The sequence below is a fragment of the Petaurus breviceps genome, unplaced genomic scaffold, assembly GCF_028583685.1.
Source record: "Petaurus breviceps papuanus isolate PSGF00001 unplaced genomic scaffold, PetGlider_PUasm1.0 330, whole genome shotgun sequence".
NCBI lineage: Eukaryota > Metazoa > Chordata > Mammalia > Diprotodontia > Petauridae > Petaurus > Petaurus breviceps.
This window is the reverse complement of record NW_027186096.1, coordinates 42,263-48,949: the sequence shown is the minus strand read 5'-3', so window position 1 is coordinate 48,949 and position 6,687 is coordinate 42,263. Positions and strand designations below refer to the sequence as shown.

Sequence of the window (6,687 nt, the reverse complement as noted above, 5' to 3'; positions counted from 1 at the left end):
ACTCAATAAAAAGTGGTCAAAGGATATGCATGATTTTTGTTAAATAATTGTAAAACACAAATGACTACATACAAACTTGCAACAAATTACAAATTGTGAGAGAGATAAATTAAAATAAGTGAACTTTTATATCAATCCATAAAAATATCAAACATGGAAAAGAAAATATGGGAACAGTCAATATTGGAGGGACTATGAGAAGAGAGGCATACTAATGCAATAGTTGTAGAGTTGTGAAATGGTCCTACCATTCTATATTTCAATTTGGAATTATGTAAGAAAAGTCACCAAACTATTTATACCCTTTGACTCAGCAATCCCAATACTGGGCATTTATCTGAGAAAGTCAAAGACAGGAAGAATATATATTATATACACCAATATATACATAGCAATACTCTTTGTGGTAGCAAAGAGGTGGATGCCTATTGACTGGGAAATGGTTGAAAATTTGTGTTATTTGAATGTAGTAGAATATTATTGTCCAGTAATAAATGCTGAGGATGAGGAATTCAAAGAAACATGAGAAGATTTGTCTGTACTGATGCAGAACAAAATAAGTAGAACCAAGAGAATACTATATAATGCCTACAACACTATACATGAAATGATCACTAAAAGAAAGTTAAACTCTGAGTAATTGAAAAGGCTTTGGGAAAATTACAGAATGTATAGTTACCCTAGGGGAACAGAGGTTGGGAATTCCTAGGACAGAATCTTATATATATATTATCGGACAGGATTTCTGTCTTCAGTGTTTTTGCCCAGCTGTTTTTCTTTGTCAGTTTGGTTTAGTCTGTTAGAATTGACTAATCAATCAGTCAACAAGCATTTATTAAGTGCTTTTTGTTTTGTGTACTGTGCAAAGCACTAGGGATACCAAAAGTGAAAGAAAAACCAAACCAAAACAAACAAATCCCCCACAAAATTGTGGTATAAAGACAAAAGGCATCAATAAAACATCTAATAAAAGAGAAGTGGTCACCTGTCAAGTTTTTGTTCATGGCTAATTTTTTCCAGCAATTTGCTCTTGTTGAGGAGATAAGAGAAAGTAGGGTAACCTGGGTAAACAGCAGTAGTAAAGGAAATGAACAGTTATTTGTGCTTCAGTGAGAATAGCCTGACTGGAGTAAAGGGTTCGTGTGAGAGGGTAGCAAGCACTAAGTTTGAATAGGTAGAGTAGGGCCAGATTTTGGAGTGTTTTGAAACAGTGAAAGGGTTTGACCTTGCTATGATGTTTTGTTTTTTTTAAGGAGCCAGATGAACAAGAGATTAGGAAGTCAGAAACTATCAGCAAGGATCAGCCCAGAAGTCAAGTCAAATCAACTAACATTTATTATGTACCTACTATGCATCCATTTACAGAGAGCTTCCCCGTGGCAGCCATGTATCTTTTTACATCCTTTCATATATCACATGTGAATTATATGATATGTATTAAAAGTGTAATTAATGTCATACTAGATATGTGATTTCACTTTTTACATGTAGGCGGGGTTATTATATTTGCATAATTTAGTCAATGTTATAGGTTATATATGAAAAATGTGAGTTTTGTATTATGTTATATAAATATTGTAGTGTTGCATAATGTCATAAATATATAAAATCAATATATAATTATGTGTCAGAAGTGCAACATATTAGCTAAATGTTACATATATCATATACATGATGTACTTATAGTATATAACACATATATGACATCTACACATATATTCATATGTATATATGATATGCATATATTGGATTTGCTACTCATACCTCATCAGTATCCTCATTAACCATAATTAATTGGAAGGCTAAAATGCTAGAGTAAAGAATTGCTCACCAAGCCTCCATTTTAATGGGGCTCCAAGGTCAGCTCTCTTCCCCTTCTCTTCCCTTCTCTTCCCTCCCCTCCCCTCCCATCTACCTCTCCCCTCAATGTGTGTATACGCATACATATAAACATATAGCAATAGATCATAGGTAATCGTACCCACATGTAATAAATGAACTATTAAACATGTGTGACATATCACTTGTACATGGGCAATTTATTATGCTTGCATTATTTGTGCTATATATTGTATTACATATTATATGTGCTAAGTAAATGCCAGAAATGATAGATATGCTAACTTATACTTGTGCCATATCTGTTGTGCACATGTATGTAATATATCCATGTACAAAATAGATTTATATACATATTCACATACACATTAACTTAGCTAGTCACACTTCCTTAGTGCCCTCTATCTATATATTCATCATGTCCCAAAAGTCTTATTGCAGTTTTGATTTATTAAAGTTTAAAACTTAACTAGGTTGAAATGTCCTGTGTATTCCACTATGTATATGTACCTATAAATCTCTAGAACAAAAGTGAAAAAGCACACATTCATCTCACTGAGGCAATGAAGTCTAGAGCCATGGAGGAGCTGCAATGAGGCATATTACACTCGAGGAAGTAGTTTCTGGATGACACTGTCAGAAATGATTGAGGAGAAATCATTTTTTTTTTTACATTGGTAAATGTTTACTTTCCAAAATGCCTGTTTTCAGATACAGGCAGAATCACAGATCATGTACTGGAGGGTGAACCACTGCCACCAACTTGCCTGGTGTGGTTGTCCTAATGGCAAAGTACAGAGAGAACTGGGGGCTGGGGAAAGCAGGATGGCTTCTATACGCTTTTGTACTTTTTACCCTCTGGAAGGAGATATCTGTTTTAAGAAAAATACATCTCCAGGGGACGACAAGGGTACACTTTCATTCCATCATGAAGAACGAAACCACCCAATGTCACCACTGGCCGGTCAAGGCTTCGGCTCTTCCTTGCCTGAGTGGTGAGGTGGGGGAGTGTACTTCCCTTCTTTCACTAGCTTCTCCTGCTTCATGATCATTCCCAGGCGTTCTACCATTTTCCGCCTATGGAGACATTCAATGAAATCCTCATATTCCAGTTTGCATTCTTTCTTGGCTCGGGTCATACCAATTCCATGGGCACACTCAATGAATTCCTTCTCAAAAGCATGGCGTCGGGCTGGCATCTTGTAAGGCTGTTCAGCACTCATAATTGTCATCCGTTTGTCAAAATTGAGGCCCAGCCGGTATGAATATCAAAGAAGGCATGGCGGCGGCCCAGTCCAAACGCCGCGTCCCTTTCCTTCACCACAAGTCTCTGTCCCAGAAAGAATTCTTATACGTATGAATTGAACTAGAGAGTGTCTGAGGCGCCTTCAAATCTTGAAACATTGTTAAATGCGGTGAGAACTGGCATTTCTGCTCATAAACTCTACTTCCAGCTCTCTTATCAGGTCCCTGTGGAATTGACTTTAGCTGCTTTTTCTTTTGCCCTTTATTAAATCCGTCATTGGGTCCTGTCGCTTCTTTGAGCTTTTTCAGTCTATAGGTACCTCTCAGTTTGATTTCTATATATTCTGTATACATTCTACACAGTATTTAGAGATTGCTAGAACTCTGGCAGATAAACCACTTTTTCAGCATCTTTTTCCCTCCAACAATGAATGGTATCTTCTCGTCTCTTAACCTCACTCTTTGTCCTGCCTTGCTAAAAAATAGCATTCCCAAAATCCACTAGGACTTTCCAACCAAACTATCCCTCATTACACACTTGAAAAAAAAAAAGGACATTGCCCTACTCTTCTAAAAGTAAACTAACTTCTGATGAGAACTTCAACTTCCAATAAGAATGGTATATTGAGTCAGTATGCTGTTTTAACCTATTTCATACAAAGAAATTGTCAGCTAAGTTCACTGGAAGATTATAATTACATCCATGTGTACATATGTGCATTATATATACATATATACATACATGTATTCATACACACACATATATATTTGTAGGACTATATCTTCACTTTTTATCTGGCATAAGTTAATGCCAAAAATATAAGTGTATATTGAAAATCTGACATTTTTTTGTTTTGCTTTAACTTTTCAAAACTTCTTCCCTTTCATAAGTATGTGGTTCCTTATAGTTTGAGATGTGATATTTTGTGCCACAGGGGTTTATTGATTTGCTATCTGGGTGTTATCTATAGAATAACCAATAAAACCACATCCTATGTTGACTGTAATCTTTTGCTTGCTTTGTGGTGCCTGCTATGCAAATACAGCTCCTACCCAAATCTGCTTGGACCAAGGACGATCACAGTTAATGTGTTAAATGCACATAAAGTAAAATCACCATGAATTTATTTTCAATCAATGCTTCTAAAATGTTGTTCTGAAGCAACTAAACAGAGGTCACCAGTTTTGGTGTTTCCTTTCTTGGTTGGTGAGATAAGGGTATTATACACATGTTAACAGATTTATCCATTTTACGGATGACATAACTGGAGTTCTTGATATTTTTGCCTAGTTCACTGATTCAGCTTGTCATGTGTACAAGCTATTGTTAAATTGAAAACCTTTGTGTAATGCAAGAGAGGAGAGAGAAGAGGAAAGGGAGAGGGGGAGAGAGAGCTTAAATGTTCAACAACTGGAGAGTGTTTAAATACTTTATAGCATATAAATTTAATGGAATTTTTTTTAAGCAATTGGGGTTAAGTAACTTGCTCGAGGTTACACAGCCAGTGTGTGTGTGTGTGTGTGTGTGTGTGTGTGTGTTAAGTATCTGAGGCCAGAACCAATCCCGGTTCCTTCCGACTCCGGGCCGGCACTCTTACTCACTGCCCCACCTAGTTACCCCTTAATGGCATATTTTTTAAACTGAACCTGTGATTTCATTGGTATAGGGAACTTCAAACTTTCATTGTCCCTACTACTCATCTGTTCTGTAATATATAGTCTTAGTTTCCTGTAGCACTGAGAGATGAAGTGACTACTTCATAGTCAAATAACCATTATGTGTCATAAGTGGGACTTGAACCCTTGTCTTACCATTTCCCATGTTGACTTTCTATCCACTATGTGATATTGTTATGGTGCCATAAAAATGATAAATATGAAGCACACAAGGAATGAGGTGATACAGAGTGAAAGCAACAGAATCAAAATGGTGTATAGACTGACTTCAATTGTGTAAAAGGAAAAAAAAAGCCTATGTGCGATATCCTTTGAGTATGCTCACCATTTGACCAAGTTGTGAGCTTTGAATGCCTTTTCTGGTTGTATGTGACTCAAGGCTGGAAGTCTTCCATTTTGGCCTTATGAAGAATCATTTTATCGACTTTAGAGAGAGAAGGGCAGATGACTCACTAGGAGTTTAAAAGGGAGCAACATTGTCCTCAGCTCTCTCTCCTTTTCAGCTAGTAATTAGGTCAGGACTCTTGCAAGCTTTGTCCTGAGAGAAGTATTGGTGAAGGGGGTGATTGCTTTATCTCCCACCCAGGTCTTCGTGCAGCCATGTGCATGTAATTTAAAGCATATGTCCTACTTACACAAACCTGAGCTAGGGTTTGAACTAGGCCTTTTGTGTATTTTTTCCCCTTCATCTTAGAGTAAGCACTTCTCTCTATGTGCATATAAATATGTGTATGTGTGTATACACATACATATATGCGTATATATGTATATGTGTGTATATATATGTATACATATATAAACATATCACAAAGGGTAGCTGTAATAGCAAGCACCAGAATAGTTCACACCTTGTTTCAGCTATTGAATTAACACCTTGTTTCATTTCAAGTTTCTTTTCAGCCTTGTATCAAGTCTGTTAAGAAACAGAACATGTGAACCCCACAACTTGTGAACCCTAGAACTCATGAACTCCTGCAACAGGAAGGGAAGGAGCTAATGACCACATATAAGGAGAGGCGCAGGCTAGAGACAGCAGAACTGAGAAGAGCACTCTTGTGGTGGCAGAGTTAAGAAGGAGAAAACTTGTGGTATCCCAGCATTCTGTTTGTCTGCTCTGTCTGTGTTGATATTTGTTTGTGGTACTTTGTACAGAAGCCCTAGGACCTTACTGGAAGCCCTGAAAGAGGATTTTCCGGTTGTGTGTTTACAGAAATCCTGGAGGAGGGTTTTGGAGGTCCTGGGACTTTACTGATGATTTGTGCTGACCTCTTGGACCTTGTTTGTGGGTCTGTGTTGATTTCTATGTTGATGATTTGTGTTGAGTTCTCAGAGCTTGTTGGTGGGTCTGAGTTGATTTCACAGGCAGATAGTGAATTGATGATGGTGCTGGCAATGTGCGTGAATATTATTGTGGCTCTGTCAAGCTTTGTCTTCCCAGAAACAGGAACTGTGAAGGACTTGAGGTGGACTAGAAACTATGAACTTCAATATGGAATGGGAATTGGACAAAGAGCTGGACAAGGAACTGGGAACTGTCTGCCTTTGAACACAGGCGACAGTTGGAGCTGGGACCATGGAAGCTGAGAGCCAGTTTTGAGTCAAGCTGAAAGAAGACTTTATTTGGATACTATGTACTGACTGAGAAGATTATGATTTACTGTGACCTAGGGGTGGAGAACTTTGACTTCTGTACTTTGTGATTGAATTAAGGATTTTTTGATTGACTAAATAAATGTACTTTATTTAAAACTGTGTGACCACTTTGGTGAAAACTCTGTGGCCATTTTAGTGATAAGCTGTTGCATTGTAACATGACGAATGCTTTATTTTGATTTTCTGTGATAAGTTGTAACATTGCAAATCCTGCATTTTGATGTTCTATGAATGTTTTGCTCTGATTTGTTATTGAATAAATAGAGAGTTTGC

At 37.3% G+C, this 6,687-nt stretch overlaps 1 long non-coding RNA gene across 1 annotated transcript; it reads right to left on the bottom strand.

Annotated features, from left to right (window-relative positions):
* Positions 1-2,499: 2,499 nt before the first annotated feature.
* On the bottom strand, positions 2,500-4,307 carry LOC138167925 (uncharacterized). Its single transcript, XR_011169991.1, has 2 exons — positions 2,907-4,307; positions 2,500-2,827 (listed from the first exon to the last, which is right to left on the bottom strand). It is a non-coding gene; the product is annotated as an uncharacterized lncRNA (long non-coding RNA).
* Between the last annotated feature and the right edge of the window lie 2,380 nt (positions 4,308-6,687).